This window comes from Pseudonaja textilis, chromosome 4 (genome assembly GCF_049901715.1).
Source record: "Pseudonaja textilis isolate UNSWEBS1 chromosome 4, rPseTex1.2, whole genome shotgun sequence".
NCBI classification, from domain to species: domain Eukaryota; kingdom Metazoa; phylum Chordata; class Lepidosauria; order Squamata; family Elapidae; genus Pseudonaja; species Pseudonaja textilis.
The window spans coordinates 61335075-61357395 of record NC_141993.1 but is presented as its reverse complement, the minus strand read 5'-3'; the positions used below and the strand labels follow the sequence as shown (position 1 = coordinate 61357395).

General features: G+C 33.3%; 1 protein-coding gene across 4 annotated transcripts in view; it reads left to right on the top strand.

Annotated features, from left to right (window-relative positions):
- EPHA4 (EPH receptor A4) overlaps positions 1–22321 on the top strand; it is a 171982-nt gene that overhangs the window by 9465 nt on the left and 140196 nt on the right. The gene's annotated exons all lie outside the window — the stretch shown is intronic.

The window sequence follows — 22321 nt, the reverse complement described above, 5'->3', positions numbered from 1 at the left end:
CAACACTAAAGGATGCATCATTCTGAAAGAACAAAGACACTACCATAAAATGCAGAAGGCCAAAATTTAGCCATCAGACGGTAGATTAGAACTAGGTTGCATATTGCCACTCATATTTAAATGTTTGTCATCCATTCATGTTATTTCATTTATTTTTCTCATTTGAAAAATTAAATTTATCAAGAATTAAGTTAAGGGAATAGAAATAATAATAATATTATTAATAAGGCTGGAAATTTCTGTTTTTATAACAGAAAATAAAGCTTTGGTTTTAAAATTCTTCTTAGTCTCTTTCAAAATAACTCTTTACTGTCTCACTTGAGAATTCTTCTACTAAGTAATCTTTGAATGGATGACATGGCTGCTTTTGTGAAATATTTTTATTTCTCAAAAAGTCTCCATTGTTTCATTTACAAAAGAACTTGCTAGGAGACTAGTCAGAAATGCAAGAAGTCATCTGTTTCTCCCCTCCTTTTCCTATCCTCCACAGAATTAGGGATTAACCTTCATATGAAATGCAGCTTATTTTAAAGGAAAGAAAAGAAAAAGAGCTTTAAATCTTCTTTATGATTCTCTTGATTTTTAGTTATACATTATTATGATTTTATAAGTAGACAATAACTGATTATGGATTTGATTAACCCTGTAAGCCATCTGTTCAAGATCAGTCTCTAATGAATTTCCCCCACAAAACAATAGCTTCATTTATTTTTAAAGTAGTAAGATTTTAGTAATGTGTTTGATGTATTTTAATTGCATTTGGTAAACAAAACCCTTTTTTTAGTTAGTAAACAAAACAAGCATCACACCATTTTATTTAGTGAAATTAATATACAATAGCAGTTTCATTCCATTTATCTAAAATAGGTTCATATGATTATTTATAGGCAATTTGTAATTATTTATTGGTTTAAATAAACAGTTTTCCTTAAAAATTCCTTTGCTATCATGTATTAATCAGATATTTATATGATTATTGAAGAAGAATTGAGCATACTTCTTGATACTATAATTATCAGCTGTTGGAGTGAGAACTGAAATGTGGCTAGTATAATGTCAGGATATCATCACAAAACAAGTAATTATCTGCCTCTGGAAAAAGACAGGATCATTCAAAATGTTTGGATGCCTGATACAAATAAATTGTTGCCAATACATAGATATCATACTTGAAGTGATCACATTATGAGACAAGCGTGTGTAGGAATATATTTCTGTTTTTAATAGTTTATGCATTTATTGGAATTTAATTTTTATAGAGTTTCATTATGGGGAAACAGATGGATAAAATTAGAATATTGGCTATTAGATCTCCCCTAAGGAGTGTTGAGGCAATATTGGCTCACCCTGATTGATGCAAAACTAAAGTGATCCACACTTTATTATTTAATCAACTGACAAAGGAAGCCTTGGTTTTGGAAGTTTGGGTAGAAAAAAACCTTCAAAAATGGGAAAACAACTTAAATATAAACCTCATTGTCTTTAAAAACAAAAAAGAACTTGCATGCATACTTTATAGGGCTATTTCCCCAAATATCAAATCTAACCCTGTTTTTCTGCTTTGAGTATCTTCTATGTTAATATTGGTTCATTAAAGTTCCCTGAAGTGAATGTAAACCAAATAATCAACACAATTTCATCTCCCAATTTCCATGATAATAGGTTCCTGTTTGTGTACACATTTCCTGAACTCCAAATTTTAGTAATTCTGAATAACAACATTAATTCTGAATCCAGAATATTTTCTTGTAACTATGTCACAAAGTAGGTGATTAGGAATTAAATATTCTCACATTCTCATTTCATAGAGATGTTTTATTATGAAATAGGAAGACAAAGATAAGGGAAGATAAACCTATCAGGTCTACAATATTTGTTAACTAACTACCCAAACTGTTTTTCAGTGTTGAAACTTGGCAATATAAATGCAAGAGAAGGTCGTAGGTCATTCACTTCCTCATCAATCTTCCTTCTGTGATCCTTAGGTCAGAGTTAAGATTGATTAAGATCTTAAAACCTAAACAAAGGTTTGATGGGCATATGATAAGGCAGAAAGTACTCCTATTATTTGAATCTATAATAATACTTATCTATTGAAAAATTTAGAACATTGGAGACCAAACTACATTTGTTCTTATATATACATTTTAATTTAGATAATGATAAGGATGAAAACAAAGAATACTTAATGGAAAAAAAGTTTATATTTACCTGATGATGTCTGCATTTTGCCCCAATTAGGTCTAAGTTCATTTAGCTTTTTAATTTTGAATAATATTCCCTGAAATGAAAGACTTTTGTTACTCATTTTTCTCCACAATATAAGACTATTTACTCAAATATTCTTATACATACTGTTTTGTATAATTTTTACAAAACTGTTTTTACAACCCTTTTGTGTTGGCTGAATTTTTGTTTCAAATTGGAGAAAGGGAGAAAATGCACTTTTGGAAGAAAAAAATATGAATGGGAAATATATTATTGAAACAAGAAAACCCTAGCTTTGAAATCTATTGCAAGGTGAAGGTAATTATCGTTTTATGATAAAATTCAGCATGTGGGTGATGTTCCCTTCACCAGAATTTATCACTGACATTTAAATTATTTTGTTATGCAAACTAAGAAGAAATCAGTAAACACACTGAACTAATTCCCTTATTAAAATAAAGAAATACAAGAAAACATAGGAGGGACAATAAATGCATTAAACAAGTAGGAAAATTCTAACTCTCTGAAATAGTGTGAAACTAAAAATAGCAGTTTTGTTTAATAATTGTACACCATAAAAATCCAGATACATTTATTATGATATATAAACATTTCAATAATTCAGTATCTTATAGTGTTAAACACATTCTTAGTTTTATAACTAATAAGCTTATTATAAAAAAAATCTTAGAAGTCTTTAAGTATGGCTTTGAGACATTTTCTCTTTGCTATTTTTGTCTTTAATTATGGGATATTTAAAATTAAATTACTTGAATCATATAAATGCACTTAAATAGCTACAAATAATATAACTGGAGAGTGAATTTTGTTATTATTGCTATGGTTTATTTTCTTTTTTTATTACATTTTTAAAATATGAATCCCTATTTTTAGCATTTAAGCAATCATAAATGTACTGGTGTTGTAGGAACCTGGTTTTGTTTTTGATATCCATGATCTTAGATGAGACAACTTTATAGATAAACCTCTGGGTGTATCCAGAAAAATGTACATTTCCATTTATAAATTAGATATTTTTAAGTATTCAGAGCCTTTGAATGTATTTTTGTATCTGTTTTTTTAATTAGTAAGTCGTTCTATTGAATTAAGAAGATTATATTGTAAAATAGTGTCAGATACTGGGTAGGTTTGTGTAGTGAGGGAAGACATGGTTTTTAACATTTGCAAACTAATTAGTTATAAATAAATTGTGACATACATAATACAGTTCATTTGTTCAATTTTCCCCTTCTTCCCTCATGTTCACCACTGAAATAATTGCAATTTATTTTCTTTCCTCGTTTAATATGTGTAGCAAATTGTGGCTAGCCTTATCAGGTTTGTATGAATTAAATGTGAAATGTTTATAGTTTGCTTATAAAAGTAAAAAATTCATTCTAATTTGTAAGCTTGGCAAGATTCTGACAAATACAGCCTGGCAATTGCTGGGTTATTTATCTGTATTTAGTAGCATGGCCCACTGATCTCAGATCTTTATTGTAGCTGCAACAATATGTGAGAAAGGAAGATTTCAAGCTATCTCATATCTTTTGAATCCCTCTGTCTTTTATCCTTTCCTTGGTTGACTTTTAACTTGTGGGATCAAATTCTGCTCTCATTCAATCTGATTATTTCCTTCTTTTGATATATTTTCTGGGAGCAGGTGAGGTCACATAGCTTCATGAGCTGGAAATAATTAACACTTCCATGACTAAATGGTCACTTTATGAATATTCAGGATCAGCTTCTCTCATCCTGGGAAGCAAACATGTTTGTTGCATTTTCATTAATCCCATTGGAAGCCAGAGAAGTTTCCCCTGTGAATGGAGGATTGTCAGCTGTCTGGCCAGTTTGCTTTCTGCATGCAGCAGATCCCTCATTTGCATATCTTGTATACATCCTCATGCAAAATAGCCCACCCATTTCCCACTTTCACAAAGGAGATAAGCACTTCCTTTGGAAAGAGTAAAGGAGAAGCTCCTTCTGTCTATTATGTAGATGCTGAAGTCTTGGATTTCATGCAAATGAACATTTGGGTTTAAAGTTCTTTGTTTAAGAGATAGGGATGTGATATTTGCACAGTATTTCTCTTTACAGCTCAGGCCTTCAGCTGTAAGAGTGTGCTTTGATTGTCACCACATATATGTAAAATAGGTCTGGGACCTCTTTGTGAGGGAAAAGTGCAAACAATATATTGTATAGAATGGCTGGGTTATGAAGTGAAGCATTTGCACTTTAGATGGGATCTTTCCCCCAAGTTTCCAAGGTTGGAAAATTAAAGTAGCAACCTGGGTTAATGTGGGTGGGAGAGGTGATAATATCCTGATTTATTATTGCACAGTTAATATGATATTGTGATGTGCTGAGTCCTCAGAAAAGATGGTTTTCTGTTGTGCTGACATTAGCAGATATAAATTTAATATGAATCAACTCAATTAAAATTTTACGTGGCTTGTACGAGAAAAATCTGTGATTTTTTTAAAGAAGAAATACAATAAAAATACAGCTACATTATTTCAGTTAATTATTATCTCTGTCCCCTGTCCTCTCTTCATCATGCTGTAGCATGATCAAATCTTGCTGTAGGCTGCAACAAGCAAGCTTTCATGGAACACATCAATTGAAAGTTCATTACATAAAGTTCATTACACAATAATGCTATACATACATGTTTCACTAAAAAAAGGAAAAAGGATTGACTGTTTTCATTTTGTGTCATATATATCAACAGTGTGACACCAGGACCAAAATCCATTCTAGATGTCTTCTATAAAATAACAGTAAAGTATTGATTTGCCATCCTGTGAATATGCAAACAAAGCATTTTGATGTGCAATTAGTGTTTAATTCAAAGTTAATTTCACAGAGCAGTAAACTGCAGAGTGTCAGGCCATGTGGCATAATTAAGCAGAGGTTTAGAACAACAAAGAATCATGCAGAAGGAGTTCGTTTATTTCAGAGATTGAATGGAAATAGTGAGACGTTTTTCTTCCAAGGAACTAAAAGATGGAGTAAGAATGATAATGGATCTGTATTCCATTTTAAATTCTCCATACAGTTAAAACAATTTTTCAGAGCAGTTTATAAGTAAAAAGATCATATCCACAAACTAAAAACGAGAAAATAATACTTACTGTCTTCTCTTGATTTGAGATTGCTTTTTATGCCAGTTCTTACAATGGCTGAAATTATAAACAATTAAAATATGCAAAATTATAAAGTCTACAGCAGCTCTTGGACAAATGTTACTATTTTAGTTTGTAATGGTTATTACTCATTCTCAATAATTGTAGTTATAGTGTAATCTTTACTTGCTTTTATTAGCATTTACTATTCCTTTATATAAATTTATTTAGTAAATTTATTTTGCTCACCACTTGTATCATTTTCTGTTAAGAAGAAAAGGAAATAGCTTAACCCAATGCTTAGTTCTCTTTAGGGATAAGTTTTAAAAAGACAAAATAATTACTAACTTTCCCCATTAAAGACACTATAATTAGATGGAATCACTCTTTTTTATTTTCTCCAAAATTTAAGGTGTTTTTTTTTTTTTTTTTTGGCAATATGGCCATTTTGGAGAGAATCACTTGTTCAGAATTGCTGGGACCATAGATTTTTTAAAACATTGGCAAAAATAAACAAGAAAGCAGTCAAAATGGAAAACAGTTGACAAGGATTGTTTGTATTGGATTTGGCTTAATATGTGTAATGGTAAATGAGAATGACCTTGAAGGGTAAAGGGAAGAGCTAATGATCAGACAGTAGAGGGAAGAGCCACCAATAGCTTAAAGATCAGGGAAAGAAACTTGGGGAGGATCCACCCTAATTGGTTGGGCAGTTAAAAGTGGGAAGTTTGTACCTTCATGTTTGTAATATTCTTTAAATGTAGCCCTTTAATAAAGTAGAATTAGCTCAACTTAGTCATGTTTCCTGCCTAGTTTACCCGGGAGGTCTGACAATATATCATGTATCTAAACATATTTCAACAGTGTCTATACATATTTCTCCTTTTCTCCTGTAATGAAGACTAATTAGAGTTATTTAACAGTTGAAAGGCAATCTGTGAGTTTATATAAGGTAGATTTCTTTTTGTAAGGCATGTTGTTCCTAACTTTTTGTTGGGTCCATTTTGTTGCCTTCCTTGTGCCAGGCTTAATAGCTGCCCTTTCACAGTGTCTGAAAGCTGTAAGGATCTTGATGAGGAAAAACAAGCTTCAATTGAACTCTGGTAAGACAAAGTGACTGTGGTTATGGAGAATCTCAGGATATGTATGTTTATAATCTTTAGTTCTGGATGGTGTTGCATTACCCCAGACAGAGCCTATGCACAATCTGGGGATTCTCCTAGACTCACAACTCTGCTCAAAGAGCAGGTGGCACTGCCCTTATATGGATTGTGAGCCCACGACATGCATCATTCGTGCCCTGGTCACCTCTCAATTGGACTATTGCAATGTGCTTTACATGGGATACCCCTGAAGAGTATTCATAAGCTACAGCTGATACAGAATGCAATGGTGCAGACAGTTCTGGAGGTCCTTAGGGTACAGCATATAACAGAACTATTTTGTGAGCTGCATTGGTTGCTAGTTTGCTTTTGAGTTGAATTCAAAGTGTTGATTATTACCTTTAAAGACCTTTATAGCAGATTAAATGCGGCCAGATTATCTGAGAAGTTGTCTTGGCCCAGTTGGATTGGCCTGGCTCATGTTGTGTTCCAACGGAAAGGGTATGCTGTGTACCCTGTCTGTCATGGACTTCCAACTAGTGGGGTCTAAAAGAAGAATCTCTTCCACTAGGGCCTCTACCCGTGGAACATTCTGCCACTGGAGGTAATATCTGCACCCTCCCTTCTGGCCTTCCAGGTTTTGTTGGCTGGCTTGGATCTGTTAGTGCTTCTTTGCTGGAAGTGTAGATATAAGAGAAAAGATTTCACCCCCTTGTTATCCATCACCTTCATTTTAGTTCTTATTTAAGCCTTATTAATTTTAACTATTCTTATATTTACCTTCTTACTATTTTGTAAGTTGCCCAAACTTATAAAAGGCTTACTTTATTGGTTTTTCCATTTTTATCTCTTCCATTATTTTTTGTTTATTTTTCTGTATTTCTGTCTGGTTTTCTCAGAGACTTCAGGGCATCTCGCCTAATTTTATTCTAGCAATAATCTTGTGAAGTAGGAATAAATAAGGAGATTGGCTGGCCTGCAGTTTTCAAGTTAGCTCTATGTTTAGTCAATTACTTGAATCTGGGTTTTCCTCCTGTTCCAGCTAACATCTTAATCAGTGTGGCATGTTATAGAAGTAAATAATACGTCAAATAGGCTAACCTCGGTGTTACAAATTATCCTGAACTTGATTTTCCTGCCTATTTACTTGCAGCCTGAGAATTTTGAGAGTTTTGGCCACCACATTCCAGTGGATTGCCTATAGCAACTAACACTCCCTGGTAGTGATACTTAGACTCAGGTTTTGACAAAAATAATTGCAAGATTCCTTTGATCTTCATATCTGCTGGGTAAGAAGGTTAGAGTGGAAATTGATTTCAGTGATCTTACCAGACACCCTTTGTTCAAACTCTTCTGTTAATCCATTGACTATCGTAACCCATGACGTAACTCCTATAGTAATTGTTAAATTTTTGGATTGTTAGATTGAAAATTCCAAGATCATATTCTCAGTCAACGAAAGATTCACTGAGCCAATTTTTCTTTCCTTCCAATTCTTGTTATCTTGTACTGCAGTGGTTCCTACCTTTTCTTTATGTATCATCAACATTGTCACCAGAGTTGGCAATGTCGAGCCTGCCAGCCTAAGATTTATTATATGTTTATTTGGTTGTATCTCACCTTTATTATTTTTACAAATAACTCAAGGCAGCGAACATATCCAACAGATCTTCCTCGTCCTATTTTCATTCAACACCCCTGTGAGATGAGTTGGACTGAGAGAAAAGGACTGGTTCAAGGTCACACAGCTGGCTTTCATTGCTAAGCAGGACTTTCTAGCCTAATACCTTACCCATTAGACCAAACTGGCTCCAATTATTATGGCTTTATTGTTTATACTAAAGAATATTTCCTCAGCTTGTTGTAGAATTTTTTTAAACTTCATCTTTTCCTAATTCGATGCTCTTCAAATCTATTCAATCCTCTAATTCCCTTATTGAAATTATAGGAATTGAAATCTGATATGACAGGATGGAAGTGGAGGAGTTTAAGACTGGGGAGCAAAAGATGGCAGAGAAAAGCCCTTATCTTTTTATGAAACCAGTATAGTTTCATTTTAATGTCACAGTTGACATTATGTTCTGCCTACTTGGAGTAATCGGTGCTACTTCATGCTTCATATTTAACTTCTAGTTGTATTTGGAACCTTTTCTATTTTCAAGAACGAATTATTACCGGCTTCTCCTTGGCATGAATTAATTATGAGTTTTTTGTATATTATGGACATCATAACTGTATATGGTGAAGCAGTTTGTAAAGTAATTCTTTCTCTGCAAAAGAATAATAGAATAAAAATTGTTTGTTAATAGATAATAATAGAATAATGCATTGTTTGTTTGATTCCTTGTGCATAAAAATGCTTTTCCTGAACTGTAAAGTAAAATAAAATACATTGTTTGTTTGATTCCTTGTGCATAAAAATGCTTTTTCTGAACTGAATGAAAGGTCTGATGTCCCATATTCTGTACTTTTTGTAGATGAATTATAAAGGGAAGCTTTCTAATTGAAGAGTTTGCGTGAATATATGCAGTTTTATTAACCATCAGTTCTAGATTTCATTTATTTATTTGTTTCTCCATATCTCACCTTTATTATTTTTACAAATAACTCAAGGTAGTGAACATAACTAATACTCCTTCTTTCTCCTTTATTCTCTGCAACAACCACCTTGTGAGTTGGGATGAGAGTTCACCCAACTGATTTTATAGTCAAGGCAGGACTTTAACCCACAATCTCTTGCTTTCTAGCTTTCTACATTAACTATTAGACCAAACTGATTCTCCAGGAACATTTTTGTTGCATTCTTAGCCAACTAAAATGTAGAATTTGAATCCATTTTCTCAAAGAGAATAATCAGTACTGTATTACATTAATCATAGCAACGGAATGATAAACTATGAAATAGTCAATGTTGTCTCAGCCTATTGGATGGGGCAGTATTGCAGCCTCCTTTTGTAGAATACATACTACTTAGGACTATTTCTTGAACTCCATTGTTAGTTTTAGAAGATCACTGGATGGTTTTGCCAGTTATTGTCCCACTATCTTATTTCTTTAAGAAGCTTATTGTTATGAGAAAAAATAGGAGAATAATGAAGCATTATCATGTTTAAAATGCAATTATTACAGTGAATCTTTGATTAAGTCAATTTAAGTGCAATCGATTTCAGGTGCAGAAAACAACATTTTTGCTGAATTTTATGCCCTTTTTATTGCTGTTACCTTTGTATTGTCCCAATGTTTGAATTGCCCTGCCCCTCTGATATTCAGAAAGTGTGCAAAAACCAGGAGACAGTATTTTTATGTTGTTGTTTTTAATTTGAGTTATGGAGATAAAATTATTTACCACTTAGCATCAGTTGGAACTGGAACACTCTATAACCCTGTAAACTAAATTTAACATCATTTTGGTAATGAAGGATATTATTTCATCATTTGCTTAATGATATGATCACCAAATGACGTAAGATGACACAAATGATACTATTTGAGTAATTTGCATAATTATGTTAGGATGAATGATGTACTCTCTGATTTAATAGATAATTGGGAATAATTGACATTCCCTCACCAATTGGTCCATTAAATCAATAGACTACCATATTTCAGGATTTAAAAAAAATGAAATATGGACATGTAAAGTGAAAAATCCGCTCAAAGGCTACTGCTTACAGTAGATGAAGACATTTGAGGAAATGGAAAATGGAAGCAATGAAGCTTTTCTGTACTTAAATCTGGATCCATTGTAAATAGCATTGTTTAAATTACTGTAAGCCACATCTTACCATATCCTTAAGGTTCAGCATCATTTTGAAATGTTCATTAATAATAACTTATATTATGGGAAAGATGCTTTACACAGCACTGGTTCAAGGCTGCAGTACAGTGTCTTAATTATCCAGATAATCCTGTTTGCTTGTATTTTTAAACTATGAACTGCTAGGTAATTATTCAATTCTTAATAGAAGTCAAATGGCAATGTAAACAATAATTAGGATGTTAGACAGACTAATGCGCTTCAAAGCAAATTGGATTTTTTTTCATACTGTTCAGCATGAAGTCCCATAAAGCTAACAATTTAGTAGCAAGGAAACAAGTTCCATTTTGTTCATATTTTATGGTGTTAACTCTTCATGCCTTGTTTGAGAGAATAACACAGTTTGCCCCAAAGAGGCTGCCTATGCCAGAGCCAAATGTCACTTTAACAATTGGTTCCCTGCTGTTTGCCAATTGGCTGTGCTCTCCCATGGCTCCAGATCCCTTTTTTGTTTGTTTTAGCTCTGCCAGGTCAGAGGTTAAATAGAACACCGATTTCATCCCACAACATTGACAGCAGGTAAATATAGACAAGATTGATGCTTGATCAGCATGCAGTCCATGTTGAAGAGGTAGTGGTATCTTTTCAGGAGAAATATGCTTACTTTAAGAGTTACATCTTCCTACTTGACTCTTCTTTGATTCTGGATCACATCTTGAAAAAGGAGCTCTCCTTCTGTTTGATGCATTTTTTCCCCCAACATACAGTCTTAGAAATAAGCAATATGTTTGTAAAACACAGAAATATTTTAGAATAATGCACATCCTGTTTAAAAATTTACCTCTTTTTTTCGTTTAAAAAGGATCAGGGATCTGCAATCTGGACCCTAACTTCTCCCTCAGTATTATACTTTTAAGATCTGAGTTAAAATACAGAGCAATTACATTTCACAATAAATGTATTTCCCCTTATCTTCTTTTTTGTCAGTGCAATGATTTTTTCATTTATCTTTTCTCTACCCAAATATTTTCCTCATAGTGGCCTTCCACATAAAGTTGTTGGCTACAGAACCTTTGTTTAGCATGCTCTTAATGTTCTGACTCAGGTCTGAATGATTTGAAGAATTGGTTTTTTATGTTTCACAATCAGAACCTTTAGGAAATATGCTGATGTTTACTTGCTTCCATTGTTACCGCCAGATTAGTGTTTCCATTGGGGAAGTGGGAGCAAAAAAAAATAGTGAAACAGCCAAAAGATGTATATTTTATTTATTTATTTATATTTCTTCTAAGCATGAAAATATTTTACACAACAAAATTAAAAAATATAGTGCCTCTTTGTGTTCTCTTTCACTAGACTACCAAGCTTGAATGAAAACTAGTTGAAGGAATTAACGAAGTGTATCTTCCCCAGAAAATATAATAATGCAATCCCCGAGTAACCCCAGTTGCTGAATGGCATCTTAAATAGAAAAGCTTTGTATCAGTTTTAGTAGATAATCATCAGCATGACCAATGGATTTTGATTTGTTTAAATTATGTTGGTTTCCCATGAAACTCAGCTTCTAATGGCTGTATTTTCATGGCATGGTGTGGAAATGATTTGCTGTCCCTTCAAATTGTTTTCTACTTTGTCTAGGTTACACACTGTAGTTTTTCTGTCTCAGAATGGCTTTTTGTCTGTAGCTGAAGAAGATGTTTCTTCTTAGAAACTGGTCCCTTTGAAGTGCCATCCTTTTGGTGATTGACACCATCACAGGGAAATTAGCATGTTAAAGGAAGTGGATCAATACCTTGTCTCCCTTTCCACTTCCTATCTCTCCAAGGCAAGAGAATACTGACACTAGAAGTGTCTGCAGAGGAAGCAATTTTAAGAATGGCATGAATAACAGGATTGCACCTTGGTCAACCTGAGGTTGCTTGATCTACTTCTCAGACTCAAGTATAGTCATTTGCAAATGTATTCAGGAGAATCGACAGGTTTAGGAAGCATAGGCAGTTCATGTAATTATGGAGCCGATTAGAAGGTAACTGTAGGAAAATACCGGAGATCAATACAAGGGCAGAAGTTGACTGAACTACTTCTTAGAAGTTGGAGCACTTAATTTTGTAACATTTAGCATGAGTATGTAAGAGACTTCTCGGAGCTTCTCTTATAGGCATGTAGATATAACCTCTCCCCACCCCCAGTCATTTTATAAAATGTTCAGACAGCAGGATGGATAAATTAACTGCAGTTCTGTAGTACTGTTAGAGCAGTCTTGTTAATTGAGAACAGCTAGAGTTTCCTAATTGTTTTCATTAATACTGCTTTTTTCCACATTTTTATAGAATGTGGTTTTGATAGGACCACTTAGATCAACTGACAAGCAACATCAAGAGTCTGTGTTGTATTATGGTCTTTACAAGGTGGCTTAGGGCCAGTTATTCCATCTTAGTCCATTTATCTCACATGATTATTGCTGTGGGGATAAAATTAGGCAGTTCTCCCCTGCCCCATATGTATGTTACTTTTCATTTCCAAAGAAAAGACAATCTTTAATGGGATAAGAAATAAAGCACCATCAATGCTTATAATTGTTTTATTTCATTTTAACTTTGTTTTCTGCCCAGAATCACTTGTTGAGATGGGTGGCCATATGCATTGGATAAATAAATAAATAGAATGTGAATTTATTGTATTACATTTTTAAGAATATGGAGGATTTGTGGAAGAGTTTTGTGATTCTGTGAAAGTTACAGCAACCTTTCTCTGATGAAATACTTTTCATTTTTTGATTATCAATATGGCACAAGTTTGTTCTTAGGGAATTCTGACCTTGAGTGCTGCATTGGCTGTAGACAGTACATTAGATTTTCTGTTTTTACATTCCCATCTGTCAAGCATAGCTGACACTAAGTAACAGAAGTGGGATTCTTTGCATAAATATATTGAAGATGAATAGTATTCCTCAGCTGGCAGGGACCTTTTATTCCCCAACTATTGTGATTTTTTAATTGGGAAATCAGTTTGAGTGATAGTTATATTTGGATGCACTTTACCTGAACTGGAAGTATTTCTTCTTGAAAAATATATCCCACTTTTCTTATTTCTGCTTCAACTAAATAGATTTTCACAGAAATAAACATGTCTAGCTGGCTGTAAAAATGTGGGGTGAAAAATATCTAGTTCTGATTAGGGAGAAATAAAATTGAGAAAGATGCAGGTTTTTACTTTTAAAATCCAGTTCAGTTTACAGATGTGAAATAAGTCAATATTTGGGATATATTTATATCCCATTGCAATGTTTTGGCAGCTAAAGAAACTTATATCTTACTGTGACCTATTAATTATAAATACACAGCAATCAGAGCAGCTGATTATTTATTATTGTACTAATATACCAATCTAGTGTTATTAATGTCATTACTATATGTTAGTATTATATTATATGGAGTATTTTAATGATAAATAATAAAAAAAAATTATACCATATATTTCTGTTTCTTTCATTATCAAGGCAGTTTATAACTATTAAAGAATTACAAATGAGAATAAACCCCATTTGGATTTCAAGTACATCATAGTTCATAGTTAATGGTCATCATGAGAAGGCTTACTAAAAATCTCACTTTTGCATAAAGTATGAAGATAGTATGCTAGAAAGTAGAATTTTCCATAGATGAACACAGCCTCTAGCATCTTGAATTTTTAAGGCCAACAACGACATTTCCACATAATAGTAGGCTGTGTTTTGCAAATATTAATAGTCAATGAGAGAGGCAAATTTTGGATAGTTAAACCATTCAAGCCCATCAAGGACTTTAAAAATTAATACCTATAACTTTCAAGCAATTTACAACTAATGTAGATCTTTCAATACAGGGATTATATGAGCTTTAATGTTACAACCTTCCTGCCATATCTACCACATGTAACTTCTAGACACTTGGCCTCACAGAAAGCACATTGCATAGTTAAAATATAATATAATCAAATCTCACTGGCTTAGGAAAAGTTGCAGCAAGTGCAGTAGATATACTGTAACTGTGAAAATGTTCCTTCACACAGTTATATCTGCAAATCCAGAAGCAACTGATATGTCAGGAACAATCTGGAAAAGAACACTATTCAAAACAGGCTGAATCACAGTTCTAAACTCCAGTTAGTTATTTCCCCAAAACAGTTCTTTCTGTTTTGATTTAAATTTAGCTGATTTCCTTTTAGGACTTATTGGTTCTTGTAGTTTAACTCCAAAGTTCCAAAGATCTTCCCCCCAAAATTTCATGAACACATTCAGTATCACCCAAGACATGGTGGTTCCTATTGCACCAAACTCTAGTTTCTGTTCTACTATAATCCAGCAGAAAAGATCACATAGACAAACATGGCAGTCTAAAACCATACCATGATCAGTGAGCTTGAAAGCTGGTAATATTTCAAGGAGAATTAGCAGGTGTGTACTCAGACATTCTAGTGTCCAGCACATATTTGTCCAAAATATAAATAGAGTTATCCTGAGGTAAAATGGACAGCCTATAAATTAAATAAACAAATGAATAAATAAATACAATTTAAATTCCATATTCTTGCACAAATATAATTGAAATCAGTTCATGTAATCAGTATAACCTGGCTTCATCTAAAGCTACAAAAGTATTACACCTTCTCCATAATTATCCAGGCTTACTGTCAAGAAAGAATATACACAATTTTAAGTCTGATAAGAAACAATTATCATGGACCATAGTCACACAATCTATTTCATTAATTTAATCGGGGTGGGAGGTCAGAATCAAGGAAGTGCATGACCAGTTGATATACCTTCAGATATCTTCAAATCTACAAGCTAAAAAGGATCCAGCAGAAGAATCCAAATTAAAATTGATCCTGCTGGCTGTAGTGAATGATATAAAGAAATTAAAATGAACTAAATTTTGTTCTGGTTGCAACAAATTCCCCCTTAACATTTGAAAAGAATAGAATCATATAACATGGTTTTTCTGTTTGCAATGAGCCTTTAAATGTACTTTGAGATATGCTTCATCCCAAGCACATACCAAGCCACCCTGAAAATTTCTCCATTTGTGTTTTAGGTTGCATTTCATACATTTATTGTCCTCACATTGATTGAATCAATTAATTTGGCTTGAAGGAGATGAGAAGGTACTTGGAAGTAACAGTATCAGTTATCTTGGTTGTTGTGTAATCCAGAGATTTACCAGGTTATTTATAATATTTCTGAAAAATAATTCTTAAAACTCTAGTAATGATCCTGAGACTTCTCAGAATAGCAGTGGGGTCAAATTATAACTTCTGTGTGCAAATCTTCTTTGTACTCAAGAGGAGCTGAATAAATCCTTATTCTTGCCTCTAAGTAAAAATAGAAAAATATCTAATTATAACCCTGAAAGGTTGGAAAATTAAATTCATTATTCCCAACAAGTAATTATATTGTGTAGAATAGACATTACACAGGATGTTCCTGTGAGGAAAACAAGATAGTTAAAGATCTACATATTCATATAATTTGTATATATTCCAATGATAGAATTAATATTGCATGGCCTATCAAAATATATTTTAAATTTATCTTAATCATATTTATCTTGCATACTGAAAGGATTCTATCTATATATATATTTAAATATATGCTTAAGTACAAATTTATTTAGATAATTTCCTCAGAATTGTTGTGTGAAGATAAACAAGGTAATGTGACCACAGATTATAACATAGTTTTTCTACTTCAGGGGTGTCAAACTCAAGGCCCGAAGGCCAGATTTGGCCCACCGGGTGCTTAGATCTGGCCTGTGGGGCTACCGTGGAAATACCAAAGAAAATACTGCAGTGCACCTGTCAGCAAAAACGGAGCCCAGGAGAGCCATGTGTGGCCACCCTTGGCTCTGTTTTCAGCAAACCGCCCTTCCTCACTCTGTTTTCAGCTGCAACAACCTCCTGAAGCTGTCTGCCATCTTAAACAGAGCCTGGGAGGGCTAGCAAATCAAACTTTTCATGAGCATGCAAAGACAAAGAAGTTAAGATGGGAAGAGAGCAAGGAAGGAAAAATAAAGAAAGAGGGGAAGGAAGAACCAAAGAGTATGAAGAGGGATGGAAAAAGGAAAGGAAAGGAGCAGGAAGAAAGGAAGGAAGGAGATTATAATGAGAGTGAGGGTCTGAGGAAAGTCTGGCTTTAGCAGTTGGCCACCACAGATGCTCCTGACACAAGTGACATTGAACTGGACACCACCATCCTGGCCATGCCCACCCCAAGGTCAAACACAACCCTAATGCAGCTCTCAATGAAATCTATTTACTCAAAATATTATGACTCAATGGCATCAAGTCTGATTGATTTGGCTTCAAGTCTGATTGATTGCTTTAATTTTTAGATCAACCAAACAAAATCTTATATTAATAAAATATAAGGTTCAGAGTGGATATTTCTGATCTAACTGTAAAACATAACATGTCTTCTGCATAGAGTTGTAACATATACTCTTTTTCCACAAAAGTTCAATTTATGTCTTCAGAATTTCTGATTATGTTTTCAAGCTCAGTTTAAATGAAGAGACAAAGAGGACATCCTTGGTATATACCCCAATTTAAATTGAACCTAGGAGAGGGTATACCATTAAAGAATAACCCATGATTTATGACTTGGTTAAAACACATCGATTAAAATTACAAAACTTTGGGGTAAAAGTCAGACTGTGTTCAAAATTTCTAAGAAAGCTATATTTTCATAAGTTTGACAGCTTTTAAGAAATCTATCTGGAGCTGGCAGTCAGAAGATGAGCTGTAACGAATCAGGGAAGGTAGTTGTTAAAGTCTTAATCTCTTTATTTAAAGAAATATTTCTTTAAATAGAATACATGGTAGGATTGTTGCCTGGTTCAGGAATAACTATATTTATTTCATAACAGTTTAAAGGTAGGATTTATTTGAAAGAGCTTTGCCATGTAGTAAAATGGGAGATAAAATAAGAGCTAAAAAAAAAAAATCAGTGTACTTCTTGTAGCAGTTTACTGAAAACCATCAGGTCCAGGTGAGTAATTATTTAAAGGAGGTTGCTTTCTACTGATTGCTCATCAGCTATGGTCTTGGCCATAAATCTTAGCTTAAGAAACTGATTAGGAATGTTATATGTGTGGGCTAAATGTTAATGTTTTTAAAAAGTCACATACTCATACAAATAGAGATAGACAATACAAGTTAATCTGCAAAATAAATAATGTAATATGGAAATAACAAGTAATTGAAGAATATAGTTTGGATTTTGTACTCCAAAAGGAATTCCAAATTTAATCTCAGTCATCTCCAACTACTCTTTTTCTTCAATGCAATTAGGTCAACTTTTCAGAGATTGCTTAATCAGGCCCTTGCAGTTTTCTTGGCAAGGCTTTTCAGAAGTGGATTGCCATTGGCTCCTTCCTAAGGCTGAGAGAAAGTAACTAGCCTAAGGTCACACAGCTCACTTTATGCTTAAGGCAGGACTAGAACTCATGGCCACCCCATTTTTAAACTGATATCTTAACTACTACATCAGACTGGTTTTATTATATGGTATACTTAATATAAAAACATCATTTCAGAAAATTTATGATTTGATCATGCATCCAAACAACTTCTCCAATAATTAAAATACAAAGACTCAATATTTCAGCTAACAATTCAACTAGCAATTAAACTATTATCAGGATGATATTATTATGGGGTTCCAGAGAATGTTGAAAGTCATGTGATTGTAGTTATTTTGGTCAGAATTTCCTGCATATATCAAATTCCTGTGTGTACCCAATTCTCATGTGTGCTAAATTCAGAACCCTCCAAAGTGATTATAAAAAATCAGATGCTGTAGTCATATCCATAAAGAAAGTACCTGAATGGGAGAGTCTTTCCTGTAAAAATTATTGGCAGTATTGTAACAGAAAGACAACTACTGATTAATAACATGCTCAAGTAGATACAGGATTACCATTCTGAATCTTTGGAGATCAGAATTTCAAATGTCCCTTTAATAACTTTGCAGATATATCTTTAAGAAATATAACCAAGGTATAAGACTTATCAAAAGCAACTCTCATTAGCTCCTTCCCCCAAGAGGCTGATATCTGGGTAGATGTCTCTAAATTGCATTATCACATTCTTAAACCAAATGGATCAGTTTTGAAGGTTTATGTATTTGCTATCGTTTCTCTAATAACATTTTTTGTGATTACTTTGCCAGGAGGGTAATAAATTGATAGGATTTATATTATTTTCTTCACTGGAAAATTTTAAAATGTAAGTTTATTCATGTGCAACATTAATTCTGTTTTAACTTTTGTTCTTCCAAATTCAGATACAGTTGTGTCAGTTTTCAACACTTCTTTCTTTATGTAATCGGTTTATGTAATCAGTAATGCTCATCATTTTTTTTCTGGTAGCTGATCTTCTATGTTGACTATTTCTCAATATTGCTCAAAATTTATGTGCAGTTTGAAAAGCTGATAAAATATGTACAAATTACACCATCTATATTTTTAGATACATGGCTGAAAATAGCATGTAAGTACATTTTCATGTTAATCTATGCACTTGGAAGATGTCAGACTGTTAAATAATAGTAAAATTAATTAATTAATCTGGAAGAAGCTGAAATGCCTTCTTAATTAAGAAGGAGGTAGACATTTTGGTTTCCTGAGCATAAAGTTTGTACATTGGACTAATACACCTGTTTCATCACATTACTTGCTACTAAAATAATTGTTTACTGTATTATCCAAGATGTGTAGTTTTGGGATTTCATATCTTTGTGATATGTTTATCAAAGAAAAAATATTAAGGCATAGAAGAGGAAAAAAAGTTGGTAATCTTTTTTTCTAATATTAGCTGCCTACTAATCAGCTTCTTCCTTAAAGCCATCAATCACAAATGCATGTAATATTCAGTGAGAAAAATGGCTGAGATATAATCTACAAAGCTTTTAAACAGGGTGCTTTATTTCACAAACTGTACATGGCTTTCTTTTTTTCTAGCCCAAAGCCTAAATAGCTTCTTAAAGTTCAAAGTGAGTACAGGGTCTTGCCTGGTCACTAGCAGATAATTCTTTTTCACCATAGGTGATCAGGCAAGCAGCTAATTGTAAACTTAAAATAAACCATTAGTTGCAATTCTTTCCTATGCTGTGAAAGGCATTAATGGTTTTATGAAGGCTATAAAACAGTGGATAATCTGTAATGTTCTTTGGAAAATCTCATTTCCGCATCTTGGATCCCAGAAGGCCTACAGGATTAAATATTATTGTAATCAGGTTGAATTCCAGCAGAGGTAAAAAAGAACTTAGAAAAGAACTTAGAAAAGGAAAAAAATATCTTTGCATGTATGAAGTAACAATGGGAGTGGCAGACTCCCTGTCGTAGACAGATACTGAAGAAATTTTCAAATAGAACGGATTTCAGAGGGAAAGGTGCTTTAATCAGAGGTTATCATATTTTCTTAAGCCATATGATAGTAAATTCCTTTAAGTCTTCAATTAAAAAAAGAATTGCAGCTTTAATGCTGCTGAAAATATATCAGGTAAGTCCTTTAGTTGTACTGCAGACAAAACAAAAAGAAAAAAAATTATGGCACAGTCCTAAACATATCTGTTCAGAAGCAAGTCTATTACATACCATGGAGTCTTCTATCAGATGAATGCACATTTTGTAAGAGTAAATGTACAGAATATACTAAGGAATATTTGCATGTAAATACAAATTTGAATGGCATTTGGATGTCTTTTTTTATTCCAATTAACCCTTGTATTTCTTGTCTTTTCCCTACATTTTCCTACAAATTTGCTAATTATAATCATAAAATTTGTGACATTCTGCTTGCTGATTGTAGCCTCAAGGAAGGAAAATATTTTATTCTGTTCAGGAAATATTGATTGGTTCTTGAAGTCCATAGTACCATTAGTACAGCTTCATCTAGGGCTGTTAAACCCATGGCCCATGGGCAGGATGAATCATGCTCTCACCATGCCCACACCCAGTTTTGTAAAGGGAGAAAAAAGTCATATCTTGTGATGATACCATGATGACACGAGTTTGACACCCCTGATCTACAGCTTCATAAATAACATGCATTTTTATTACTTCTCTTCTTCTCAGTCTTCAGCTTTCATGGTTGTATATTACTGACCATTGTTTTAACTACTCTGATCTTGTAAAGACATTTAATCAACCATTCTTGGAAATGTGATGCTGGTTAAGAAGACCTTTAATCTGATATACAAGGCTTTCTTCTGTTGAATGTCTCTTAACCAAGCAAGCGATTAAATGAAAAAAAATATGGCTTGTATAAACAGGGTCTGAATGTATTGAGTTATTTTTTTTGTCTGCTTAAGTCAATTGTTATATGCTAGTCCTGCTTTTGTTTACACAAGTAGAGGTCAGATTGATTAAAAAAGAAACATTTAATTTTGTTATCCTCCATAAATAGGAACTGTTATAGAAATAAAAGCCTGGGATATTACGTTAAGCCTTAAATTTAGCACACTTGTGTTTCTGAGAAACCCTGATATTTTATATGAGAATTCAGTTTCAAAAATAGTTACATACACATAGTACATGCATACACATTCACATATATACATAGGGAATAGAAGGGTAACTTACCAAATTTGCAGATGATACTAAGCTGACAGGAATAGCTAACACCCAAGAAGATAGGCAAAAGATCCAGATGGATCTTGACAGACTAGAACACTGGACCGTATCTAACAAAATGAAATTCAATGTAGAGAAAAGTAAAGTCCTACACTTAGGCAAGAAAAACCAAAAGTACACATACAGACTGGGTGAAACCAGGCTCAATAGCAGTAACTGTGAGAGGGATCTTGGACTCTTAATGGACAACCAACTAAATATGAGCCAGCAGTGTGCAGCTGCTGCCAAAAAAAGCTAATGTAATCCTAAATTGTATTAACAGAGGGATACAATCAAGATCGAGAGGTACTAATGCCACTCTATAAAGCCTTAATAAGACACACCTAGAGTACTGCATCCAGTTTTAGTCACCACACTATTAAAAAGATGTTGAGACTCCAGAAAAAGTACAAAGAAGAGAAATCAGGATGATTAGGGGACTAAAACATATGAAGAATAGTTACAGGAACTGGGCTTGGCTAGTTTGTAAAGAGAAGGACCAGGGGAGACATGATAGCAGTCTTCCAATATTTCAGGGGCTGCCACAGAGAAGAAAGGCTCAAGCTATTTTCTTTTCTTTTTGAAAATTTTATTTGGGTTTTCACAAAAACAAAATACAAATAAAATATCTTTTTTGAAAATAGCATGGTCCCAGGTTATCACTTCTTCATATAGACACAAAACTCAATTTCATACTCATTTTTATATTCTATACCATATCTTATTACCATTTTATATTTTCTACATAGTTTTTAATGAAGAAAAAAATAAGACAATTTTGAAAAATCAGATTAAAAGAAGTATACCTTTTGCAGATTCTAATATCTATGTAGTTAGTGACCTTTGATTTTGTAATTTTGTAATTTCCATAAATACATTTTCAACAATAGGGAGCTATTGTATGATTGGTTGAACAGTCAGCCAGACCGTTATACTAGTTGGCATTTTTGTCCACTTATCAACCCCTTCCTAAGGACCTGGAATAGACAGATGTTGTCCAATGGTTTTAAAGGTAGCATCACAGGATGCAAGCTGTTTAAAGTAAAGCTGCCTTTTGCAATTGACATGGTGATTTTTGACAATACGATTCTCTCCAGATATTTTGGTATTGCATTCAAGGCACCAATTACTATTGCTACTATCTTTGCTTTCCTTTTCCAAATTGTTTTACTTCTATTTGCAGATCTTTATATTTTGTGATTTTTTTTACTTCAGTTCTTTCTCTTCTGTTGTCTCTCTTCTGCAGTGTCCTCTTTCCAGACTTTTTTGTTTTCCTCATCCACATTCTTATTAACATTATTACTGTTCTGAAAAGAACATTGTCAGCTAATTTCTATCAGTTTTATTCTGAATCTAGAAATGTTCTGCAACCCCATGTGTTCATTTTCTTCTTTTATCCATGTAATCTATTACCAAAGCTCAGTTCTTTTTTAAAGCCTTTGCAAAAGTCTATTTTGCTTCACATCTTTTTCTTAA